We start from the raw sequence: 12,388 nt of genomic DNA, 5'->3' as shown, positions 1-12,388 counted from the left end.
AGCTCAATGCAAATGAATGAATGTTTTGCTTGCTTCATCTTCTTGACTTCATTCGTAATGACATCTAGTAAAAGACGCAGAGGTTCTTTTTTTAAGCTTCTTTCCTGCTAAGGAAACAGTTTTTGCACAGTTTTGCCATAACAAGCAGATTAGCTTTGTCCGTGGGGTAATTTTTCTTTCAAGTAATCTGCTTTGAAGGAAAAGAGAGGCAAGGCAAACTGCCACCTTTGCATTGTCTCTGTAGATATGAGGGGTTTTGTGGCCTTTGTCTCGTAAAAATGCTGAGCGAGTTAATGGGATGTGTCTTCCTGGGGGCTGAAGGTGGCCCATCCCGTCTCAAGGACTGGTCATACTGAGAGCTCGTCATTTATTTAGACCTTGAATTATGCTTTTAGTTCAGCAATGACCACCGTCATTAAGCAGAGGCAAAGTGATTAACCCTCTATTATAAAATCTGCTGTAGCAGACATGGGCAATATGAGTGATCTGTGGTTCTACTTAAGCTACGTTAAGGCTGCTTGAACTTTCCAGAACAGTTTTTTTAAACATTATTTAACTTTACCAAGAGCTATCCGACTGCCAGCACCCCGCCTCACCCCAGCACTGACATTTATCACATGTATCACCTGATAGTTTTTGGTTTCAAAAACAAAGAATTTATTCATTATAAAAATGTTTTGTTTTTTAATTAAAAAACAAACAAAAATACTATTGTCGATCCTGGTTTTCATTAACAGATTCCAGTCCCATTAAATATTTTTGGGGTGACTGAATCCTGTGAGAACAGGAACAGCGCTGCAGGAGAAACATTTATTAGACTTCGATGTCATTGCAAGAGAAAAAAAAAAGGATTTCTGTCTGTGCTGAAAGGACCTACTGTAAATCACACATAGTTTATTATATAATGAGATTAATTTCGTTATTTATGGAAAATATGACAAAAAAGAAACTAATATAACTGTATATAAGAGAAGTTATTATTTTTTGGTCAAATTATACTATTTCAAAATGTGTCATGGTTGGCTGTATGGCAGGCAGGCAAGCAGGAGTGGTGGATCCAAAATGCAGGACTGAGACACAGAAGTACAACTTAAAGCGCAGCTTTATTGCTGGAAAACCTCTTACTAAACTAAACTCATCAAAAGACAAACTAAAACACTGTAGCAGAAATACTGAACTGGGGACAAACCACTGGAACCACAGAGGCAAAACACACAGCTTGTTGAGGGTACAACACAACACTGACTCAGAGAAACACAGGGTTTAAATACACTGGGTAAGTAACGAGGGGAATGAGACACAGAAGGAGAGCACAGCTGGGAGAAATCAGGACTGATGAGATAAGGAAGCAAACCGGACACATTCACACAAGACACGGACCTTCAAAGTAAAACAGGAAGTATGACACAGAGACGTGAACTTGACATGGTGGAGACAACCAGTAAGAAACACAGAGACATAACCAGTAAGGCAGAGGACTCGATGAACCAAAAGACAGAGGGAAACTCAACATGCAGACACAAACTTACGCAGAACAGAGGGGACACAGAGAGACATGAAGGGCAAGGGATCGAAACTAGAAACCATAGAATAACTCACACAAGTACAATAATACAAAAATCACAAAGAACTAAACACGCTGGGTCAGGAGACCCAGGACCCTGATAAAATGAAAGTTTGTTCTTTTTAGTTATCAGGAGTTTGTTTCTGAAACAATTTCACTTCATGTTAGCAAAAGGAGGCAAGATCTCTACAGAAATTCCTTAACTTGCGCTACATAAGGATTGCTTAAGGGTGAGAGCAGGTCATCGATTCTATCCATAAGAAGGTTGTTGGTTCGATCCCTGGCTTCTCTGGTCCACATTGAAGTGTCTTTTGTGATAAAATACAGAGTAGACAGTGTGTGTGTGTACTAGCTTGTAGTGTTGTTTCTTGCAGTTTGACCTGGAAACTGTCAGCATGCTGCATAATCCAGTTTCCAGGCGCTTGGTCCATCTTGGCTGAAGTCATTCCAGCTGCATCCCTTATAAGCTGTGTAGAAGCATTTTTAGAGGTATTTTTATTCATTTTGCACTTGCCGTAAACACATTACAAGATTTAATTTGCCTTTTTCATGGCCGGAAGCTCAAGCTTTCGTGCTCACGCTGTTTTACATCAGGTATATTTAATGTCTCTAGTCCACGATCAAAGATCGCTAATTTGTCTTGTGGGGCTTTTTGTCCAAGTCAAAAACAATCCAAGTTAAAACTGATCATTTTAGCAAAACAACTGATATAATTTCAGTAATACTAGAACAAAGTACTCATAGTTTACAATTTGTTTTGACTGCAGCCAAGAATAGAAGCCTCACTAAACTAATTGGCAAAGTCCATGATTAAAATCAGGTTTAATGCATACAGAGGCTACCCCCACGTTACATGATATGAAAGTAAAAGTTCAAGAACTGGGCAGGCCTCCAGCTGAGATGATTATCAGCTTCAGCTGGTCTGTTCACATAGCTTTAATCAGCAGCTCTCCCTTCAGTATTTTAAGCTAAATTTGGACAATTACTTGAGTTACTAAAATAGCAGACATATTTAAAAAACATCACTGAGGCTTTGATAACCAGAATATAGCTGCGCTACCAGAGAGAAAAAAGATAAAAAGATACTTCCAAACTGAAAAATGCTTGTTAACAAATGGAAATACTATAATACCTCAAAGCTTACAAAGGAGGCCTGAACTCTGGTTTGTGCCCCAGAATATCAATTTATCACTGACCCCGACAGAGCACACGCTCTGATGTCAGCAGGCGAGACAGATGGACTCTGAGAGTGGGGGATGTTTGACTGAAGTAAACTAACCTGCGATCTGGGATTTGATGGTTGAAAGGACTGTTGGCTCGAATCAGTCAGGAGAGAAGTTAACAGAGGCGTGAGCTGCAGGAGTAATAGAGTGGAAAATGTGAGTAGTGTTCAACAGAAACCCTCCACAGCGAGCTGAAGTTTCTCTGCCTTTAAAACAGAAGTTAAGCCATGTCATTTTTGTTTGTTGTTTTTAATCAATCAATAATCACAAGTTTGCCACTAGGGGGGCTTTACAGTCTGTTCAGGATACAGCTTCTTCTTTCTTTATATCATCCAAAATGAGACTGAAGGATGGCCGCTTATCAAAATTAATTTTCCACACAAAACAACCCGCATCGTTTGTATTGTCCTGTTAATCCTTATCCTGCTTCTTACAGATTATCAATCCCTGCCTTTAAATAGAAGTTTAGACTCTAATCTATGTACGAGTATCTCCCCATAAAGCCTTTTTAAGCATTTTTCAAAGAGAATCATAGACCAAACGTGACTGCATTTATGCTCTCAGACATTTAAAAACAGTTCATCTATATGCTTATGTACAAATACAATTGGATTGGATTATCCAAAAGAGAAGGACGCTCAGTAGTGACTAGTTCATTTTTTATAAAATAAATCCTATCAAACTGCACAAAGAGCAAAGTACAAAAACAAAACAAAACAAAAACAAAAAACTATGGCCATTTTGAGTTTCAAACTCATTTTCAGATTTTTTTAAAAAAACATATTCGCTTTAAAACTCATAGTTTATAAATTTGTTTAGGCTCTCTGCCATCAAACACAGAAAATGTTATGCAAAATAGTAAGCAACTAAGTCCACATCTGATACATTTAACTGGCGTTCAGACCTCTCTGAATCCCAGGGGATCACTTGTTCCCTGAGAGATAAACCAATCTCAGCAGAACACAGTGTCCTTACAGCTGATCTACAATAATAAAGAGCCAACTTTTACAGATTGTGCTGTACTATATTACAGAATTAAAATCTACCAAAGGTGGCGACAGAAAGAAACAGTAAAGGGAGAGCAACTACATTTCCTAATTATGGGGGCAAAGTTAGGTTGTTTTTTTATACCTGCCCTTTTTATGTCCTGTGGCCACTTAACGAAATTAAACTTAATGTTTTAAAGTGAGGCCAAAACAAGCCATTTCAAAATATCTCCCAAGTGACAAGGCTAATGTCTGAATTATTAACCTTCTATGTCAGTGTTTCCCAACCTTATGGAGCCACAGCACATATTTCACATTAGAAAAGTCACACGGCACACCACCAAACAAAAATGTCACAAAAAGCAAATTGATAATTTTCCCTCGCACACAGGGTAGAGCAGAACTGGCTCGGTTTGTCCCCAGTATACCTTTTTTGATTTCTTCTGACCACTACTCATGCTAGACCCTTCAACTGGGTCGAGATTTTCTCCAGCACTCAGGTCAGATTGACTACTTTTTCTTCTCGAATATTTATCTATTGCTATTACGCACTAGGGTGTCTCACACACAGCATGACTATTATGTAATTTCTTCTTCACCTTCTTCTGTTTTACTGGCATTTGGCAGCCCATTTAATTAGAGCAAGTAGTTGTACTGCCCTCTAGTGGAAGAGAATGTGTCACGGCATAGTCGTGGGGAAACGCTGTTCTTTGTAAGCCGATATGCATCATCTCAGGTCAAAGCAGCCAGCAGCAGCTGAATGGCATCCAAGGGTTAAGAAATGTTTCTGTTGTGTTGCAAGTTACAATGTCAATTTCCCGCTGAAGCGCAATTCATGCATTACTACTGGGAGAACGTTTAGCATACCGAAGTCCTCCAAGTCCTGTAAGGTCTCTGGTATCACTTGGTTCATGTTTACTTTCTGTTGTACCTGCCAGAGGTGGGACCAAGTCATTGTTTTGCAAGTCTCAAGTAAGTCTCAAGTCTTTATCCTCAAGTCTCAAGTCAAGTCTCAAGTAATGTCAGGCAAGTCAGAGTCGAGTCTCAAGTCACTGGTGTAAAAGTCCGAGTCAAGTCACTGTGGTGTAATTGCATTGTACAGTAGATGTTAATGCAGCCGGTCAGTGTAGTTAGGCTGATGGCAGCTAGAGGGCGAGACCGGTGTGTTTCTGTAGAGAATGTTATGTTATGTGGGGGCAGAGCAAGAACAAGAGAATAAAGTGTGGTTATGAATCGTACAGTGGACCCGCGTATAATTGAATAACACGACATGGTGTCAGAAGTCCTGTACTGATCCATATAACCTCGACTGAACGAACCTGTGTCTGGCGGAGCTCGCGGGATAACGAGGGGAGAATATGGCGGATGAGACTGCACAGAGAGCACCGGCGGGGCCGAGCGCGACATTCAGCATCCAGCCACCGGAATCCTTCGACTTTTCAAAACCGCAGGAGTGGTCCAAATGGATACGGAGGTTCGAGAGATTCCGTCTCGCCAGTAATTTGAACGTCAGCTCGGAGGAAAACCAAGTCAACACGTTGATTTACTGCATGGGAGATGAGGCGGACGATGTGCTTCGCGGTCTGAGTTTAACAGCGGAGCAAAGGACAACGTACGAGGGGGTACGTGATGGTTTCCAGGCTTTTTTCATTGTGAAGAAAAATGTGATCTATGAGCGCGCCAAATTCAATATGCGCCGACAGGGAGACAATGAGACAGTGGATGCTTTTGTGACAGCACTGTATGCGCTAGCAGAACATTGCAACTATGGAGTGCTACATGATGAGCTGATACGGGATAGGCTCGTTGTCGGTCTCACGGACAAACGGCTGTCAGAACGCATGCAGCTTGACCCAGATTTGACTTTGCAGAGGGCTATCAACATGGCGAGGCAAAGTGAAGAGGTAAAGCGACAACAATCCTCCTTGCGAGGTGACTCTAGAGGTGAGGCTAGCGATGCTAAGTCAGTAGATAGAGTGCATAAAATCAGTCGTAAGCCTGTTAGAACCAAACTGCTCCAGACTGATAGTCGTCAAGCTAAAACACGTGGATTCCGAGAAGATGGCAGAAAAGGGCCAACCTGTCAGAAATGTGGTGGCGCTCCATCCCATTCAAAGCAGGATTGTCCAGCGAATGAAGTGAAATGCCATGCATGTGGAAAGAAAGGACATTACAGGCGTGTATGCAGGGCACCAAAAACAGTGCATGAGGTTGAAGAGGATGAACATGGTTTGTTCCTGGGCAGTGTTAAGTGTGAGGGTGAGCCGTGGACTGTCGACTTAAGCATAAACAACAAAAACGTGTCATTTAAAATTGATACAGGAGCCGATCTGACAGTCCTACCCCTTAAGGTGTTTAAGGAGCTCTACAGACACAACCACCCCCCCAGTCTCCACAAATCAACCAAGGCTCTGCTGGGTCCCGGGAGGAGTCGTTTGGATGTCGTTGGTGTCAGTGAGCTTGCACTGAGGAAGGGAGACAAAGAAATACTTGAGGATGTCTTTGTCATCAGACACCTGCACACTGCTTTGCTGGGGAGACCTGCTATTAGCAAGCTGGAGCTTGTGGCTCGTCTGGAGAGCATAACTATAGAGACGCTTAAAAAGTGCTACCCAAAGCTGTGCAGTGGTCTCGGTGAAGTACGTCAGCCGTACGACATCAAACTGAAACCTGGAGCTCAACCTTTTTCCTTGAAGACGCCACGGAGAATCCCGTTGCCTCTGATGGACAAAGTTAAGCAGGAGCTGGCCCGTATGGAAGAACTAGGGGTGATCAGCAGGATTGAGGAGCCAACTGATTGGTGCTCAGGCATGGTGGTGGTACCGAAGAAGACAGAAGATGTACGCATATGTGTCGACCTTACACACCTCAATGAGTCTGTGTGTCGAGAGAAGTACATACTGCCATCGGTGGAGGAAACATTGGGCAGATTGGCTGGTGCCAGCATATTCAGCAAGCTGGACGCTAACATGGGGTTTTGGCAGATACCTCTGATGGAAAGCTCAGCCAAATACACCACTTTCATCACACCGTTTGGGCGTTATTACTTCAAGAGACTGCCCTTCGGGATTGCTTCAGCACCGGAGCATTTCCAGAACAGGATGGTCACAGAGGTCACAGATGGTATGGAAGGGGTGGTTTGCCACATGGACGACGTGCTGGTCTGGGGCAGAACGCAGGAAGAGCATGACTCTCGCCTACACGCTGTGCTGGGCAGGATCCAAAAAGCTGGCATCACCCTGAACATTAACAAGTGCGACATCGCGAAACAGCAGGTGACGTTTTTAGGGCATGTTCTCTCAGCCAGCGGTATCAGCCCTGACCCAAGCAAGACCCAGGCTGTGAGGGAGATGAAGGAGCCACAAAGTGTGAGTGAGTTAAGGAGCTTTCTGGGAATGGTTAACCAGCTTGGAAAGTTTATCCCACAGCTCGCAGAGAAGGACAAACCTCTAAGAGACTTACTGTCTAAGAAAAACTGCTGGAGATGGGACATTGACCAGGCTAGAGCATTTCAGAACCTGAAAGATGCGCTCACATCACCGCCAGTGTTGGCCATGTATGACCCAAGCCGTGACTGCAAGGTGTCAGCGGACGCATCATCGTATGGCTTAGGGGGTGTGTTGCTTCAAAGATGGGATGAGGAGTGGAGACCCGTTGCCTACGCGTCACGCTCCCTCACTGCAACAGAACAGAGATACGCTCAGGTTGAAAAGGAGGCTTTAGGTCTGACCTGGGCTTGTGAGCGGTTCCGCAACTTTCTTATTGGCAAACACTTTCAAATGGAGACAGACCATAAGCCGCTGCTAAGTCTGCTGGGGGCACAAACTCTGGATGCGCTCCCTCCCAGAATTCAACGCTTTAGGATGCGCCTCATGCGATATTCCTACTCGATTTCGCATGTACCAGGCAAACACCTGTGGACAGCTGACACGCTCTCACGATCTCCAGTGAAAGCAAAAGAAACACTTCAAGACAAGGAGTTGTTGGAGAGCACAAATATTTACGTGGACATGTTGATGGACAATCTGCCAGCTAGCAACAATTTCTTGGAGCAGCTGAGAGAAGAGCTGGAGAGGGACAGCGTATGTGCTCGCGTGATGCAGCTGTGTGAGGAAGGATGGCCCACACATTTCAACAGCGAACCAGCGCTAAGACTGTACTGGGCAGAACGGGCGTTCCTCACCGTACATGATGGTCTGCTAATCAAAGGGGACAGGTTGGTTATACCTGCAACTATGAGAATTGATGTGCTCACCAGACTGCACGAAGGTCACCAGGGAGTGGTTAAGTGCAGACAGCGAGCACGACAGTCGGTTTGGTGGCCAGGGCTAAGCCAGCAGATAAATGAGCTTGTCCTTAACTGTCGGACATGTTGCCAAGTGAGAGAAAACCACACAGAACCGCTGATGCCATCACAGTATCCGGGGCGGCCGTGGCAAAAGCTAGGAGCCGATCTGTTTATGCTGAGAGGGAAAACCTACCTTCTTGTCGTGGATTATGCCTCAAGATTTGTTGAGATTGCCCCTCTCACACCTTCAAGGTCAGAGGACGCGATCCATCATCTCAAAGTGATTTTTGCACGACATGGGATCCCCGAGCAGCTGGTAACAGATAATGGGCCACAGTTTTCAGGGGCAGCTTTTGAGACATTTGCAAAAGTGTATGGCTTCTGTCACATTACAAGCAGCCCGAAATATCCCCAAAGCAATGGCGAAGCCGAACGAGCAGTTAAGACTGTCAAGAATCTATTGCGGAAAGCTGTTGATCCACACTTGGCTCTGCTCGCTTACAGAGCCACCCCACTGCAGAATGGCTATAGTCCAGCCCAACTCTTGATGGGGAGACGGCTTCGCACCACAGTGCCAATACTGCCATCTCTGCTAGACCCCGCACTTCCTGATAGTGTGGTTGTCACCCGGAGGGAAAAGGAGAGGAGGACTAAAGAGGCACAGTCATATAACCTCCGTCATCGCGCACGCAGCCTCAACAGGCTCACTCCAGGCCAAGAAGTGTGGATAACAGACCAGAGAGCCAGCGGCACCGTTATTGGCAGCCACTCCACACCACGATCATATCTCGTGGAGGGACCTCGTGGGACAATTAGGCGGAATCGTCGGCATCTTGTTCCCATGAAACACTCTCCAGACCAAACTGAGAGCAATAATGGGGAGCCAGAATCTGCAGAAGCCGGGGAGCAGTGCTCCACGGACATGCCAGAGACAGTTTCTCCAGAGCTTCCATCTACACCCAGAACCAGATCCGGAAGAGTGGTTGTGAGACCAACCAGATTGGACTTATAACGGATAAGATGGAAAGGACTGTTTTATACAAGAATACCCCTCTTTCGTAGTATTGTTTGCACAATATGGGTAAAAGTGTAAAAGCTAAAAGGTTGTCATTTTCAAATATGCATGTTCAGAAGTTGGGAAATGCAGGGGGTGTGACAAGTTAGCATGTAAGAATTTGTGTTACTTAACGGGTTAATTAGAGTTAAGATTTTCATTATATAGTATTCCTTACAGGTAAGCGCAGGACCAGACCTTCCAGCCACAGAGGCAGAATAACCCTCTAAGGTCTGGTGAGTCAATGGTAGTCTACCCATTGATTCTAGAAAGGGGAGATGTGGTGTAATTGCATTGTACAGTAGATGTTAATGCAGCCGGTCAGTGTAGTTAGGCTGATGGCAGCTAGAGGGCGAGACCGGTGTGTTTCTGTAGAGAATGTTATGTTATGTGGGGGCAGAGCAAGAACAAGAGAATAAAGTGTGGTTATGAATCGTACAGTGGACCCGCGTATAATTGAATAACACGACAGTCACAAGTCTGAAACTTTGAATTTCAAGTCCTTTCGAGTCTTTAAAAAAAAAAAAAAACGAAAAAATAATGTTGCAGTTATGCTAAATGTAAATATTAGACCATGTAATTTTAAAATCTGTGTTTTTCTCAACACATGACAAAATAGTGAACTTAGAAAATATACACAAATTGTGAAATTGCACCTCTTTAAAATGCAGCTCAATTAAACCTAGCTCCAAGAATAATTTTCACCGACAGTTCTGAGATAAGCTGCATGTTATTCTTGGATGCGGTTGTAGGACCAGCTTTAAAATCGCATGACAAAAATATCATACACATTAAAAAAAACTGTATCACCAACGTAGCCTGGACAACATTTGCTAGTTAGATGAAGTCAGCTATCTCATCGTAGCATATTTATATGCATATTTATAATCATACGGTTCTTGGAGTGAGTGCATACACTCATGAAGTTTAGTAACTTCAGGTCACTGCAACAAGCCCAGGTACAGTTTACCGACGGATGGGTGCAGGACCTTGAAACGCACCGTGTAGAAAGTAAAGACCATCGTACGTATCATAAGTTTACCAGTCTCACAAATCGTCTTCATAAATACACATTCGTTAACCGTTTATTAATAGGACCTTTGAGCTCAACGGTAATTAATTAGTAGTGGAAATAATTTCTGGTAGCATCACAGAAATGTAGCAGTGACAACAATATTGTATGCTGTAATCACCGCGCGGATAGGAGGCGGCTGGCTTGACCGCGGCTCACAAATGACGGCTCACTTTACCGCAGTCTGTAATCGCACTGGGCAATTAGTGATACAAAAAACCTGTTTTATCCTGTGAATAAAAGTATATGTTTTTGTCAATGTACCATAATAACAGAAGCGAAACGCAATATTGTGTCAGGACAATTCACTATTTATGCACAATAAATAAAGGAGCATAGCGCGACAATTTCTGTTCAGCGCCAGACTTGCTTGTAACCTATATCACCAATTATGTTATGAAAATGACGTATTAACTACTAAAAAATACTGACCTTTGTGTAAATGCTTGGAGCAGACTAACCTGTGAGCTGGAGTGTTCTGGGACGTTATATTTGATCTTTGAATGGCTGCAATCCAGGCCATCCGTCGCGTCTTTGTTACTTCGGAAACATGGCTCGAACAATTTCTCTTCAACGACGTAATCCGATAACAACCGATCTCTTTACCCGTCGGCTTCCCGTGGCTGTCATGCGACTGGCTATTGCAGTTAATAATACAACGGCTTCTTGACATTTTTGTGTTTCTTTTTATCGCTGTATAACTGATTTCAATTGAAAGCCTGCGTGCGCTAGTACCTCTTGCCACGAGTTCCCAGAATCCTTTGCGGTTCTACCCGTGAATGACCTCACATTTTCAATCTCTATATAATATGCATGTTAAATTTTATATTTGGGGTAAAATATCAAGTCTTTTCAAGTAAACCGGTTCAAGTCCAATTCAAGTCCCAAGTCATTGGTGTAAAAGTCCAAGTCAAGTCACAAGTCTTAGAACATTTTTTCAAGTCAAGTCTAAAGTCATAAAATTAATGACTCGAGTCTGACTCGAGTCCAAGTCATGTGACTCGAGTCCACACCTCTGGTACCTGCTCCTGGCACAGTGCCGGAGCAGTTTAAATGGTTTCATCCAACATTCTCTTTGAATGTGTGTCAATGCAAATGGCGGTCAGTAGGGAAGACCTGTAATCACTCATCTTCCTCCCTCCCAGTGTTTGGTTGCTAGTCTATTCTTTACATCACTTCCATTTTCCCCACGCTGTCAAACACAATGCTGCCATCATTATTCTAGTCCAGTCATTTTCTTGCTCACCCTCTGTGAGCCCTGTGCTTTAAATGACAGAGTTCTTCTGACATTTCATCTTTCAGACTCTCATTCGTGTAGCCCGCCTCACCCTGGTCAGTCAGATCCCCATCCAAGTCTCCAAATTCATCTTCACCACCACCAGCTGTGTCTAGACTCCAGGGGTCCTGCTCTAATTTCTATCACTGTTAGGATTTTGTTCTACTTTGATACTCATCAGTCTAATCACTAAGTAGCTTAATTGAATAATGTATCTTAACAAATCATTTTCATTAATTTTCTAAGTGATCTCTCCTTATTAGAATATTGTGATCTCCAGTCTACTTTGTGAATTATGCTTGTTAGATCTGTACACCTGTATGTTCTTTCTCACTCTTTATTACAGCATCTGTGAATTAGTAACCAAGCTAGCTAACCATTATGCTAACTGTCAAGCTAACACAACATTCGGGGAAGCTAGTAATTAGCTGATCAGCTCTACTGAATGTTTAGGAGAATTCCTTAGTGTCCTTGTCCAAAATGAGCTCAATGGCTGTGAAACATATGATTCAACACTGCTCAACTGAAAACTCTGGCTTGTATATTTTCCCATTAATGTACCAATTGGTTGTATTTCTTTTATTGTATTAAAGTCTAGGTAAATGCATTGTTCTTTTACTTATTCTTATACTTTTCTTCAATGAGCCAGAAGTGTCACTCATGGATTACGCTATGAAAGAACTTGTAAAGTCTTGTAACACTACTCTTGCATAGAGAACGCAATTTATATCTTACTTTAGGGCAAAGTCACCAAACTATGAGCTGTTTTGAATATGACTTGAATGGGGATTCGATTAACTATTAATCATTTGTTGGACAATGACACAAATGCTGTAGTTTTGCCTCAGAACACCACCACAGTGGATTTTAAACCAAACAATTAATATGTACTTTATTAATAGTGTAGACGTTCAGGTTTAATTTA

The 12,388-nt window shown here is 43.0% G+C and overlaps 1 long non-coding RNA gene across 1 annotated transcript; it reads left to right on the top strand.

The window, feature by feature from the left end:
* Positions 1-2,771: 2,771 nt before the first annotated feature.
* On the top strand, positions 2,772-12,070 carry LOC145432030 (uncharacterized). Its single transcript, XR_013912374.1, has 2 exons — positions 2,772-2,943; positions 11,490-12,070. It is a non-coding gene; the product is annotated as an uncharacterized LOC145432030 (long non-coding RNA).
* Positions 12,071-12,388: the final 318 nt, after the last annotated feature.

Source organism: Astatotilapia calliptera, chromosome 2, assembly GCF_964374335.1.
Source record: "Astatotilapia calliptera chromosome 2, fAstCal68.1, whole genome shotgun sequence".
NCBI lineage: Eukaryota > Metazoa > Chordata > Actinopteri > Cichliformes > Cichlidae > Astatotilapia > Astatotilapia calliptera.
Note: the sequence above shows the minus strand (reverse complement) of the source record. Positions and strands in the feature narration are given on the sequence as shown.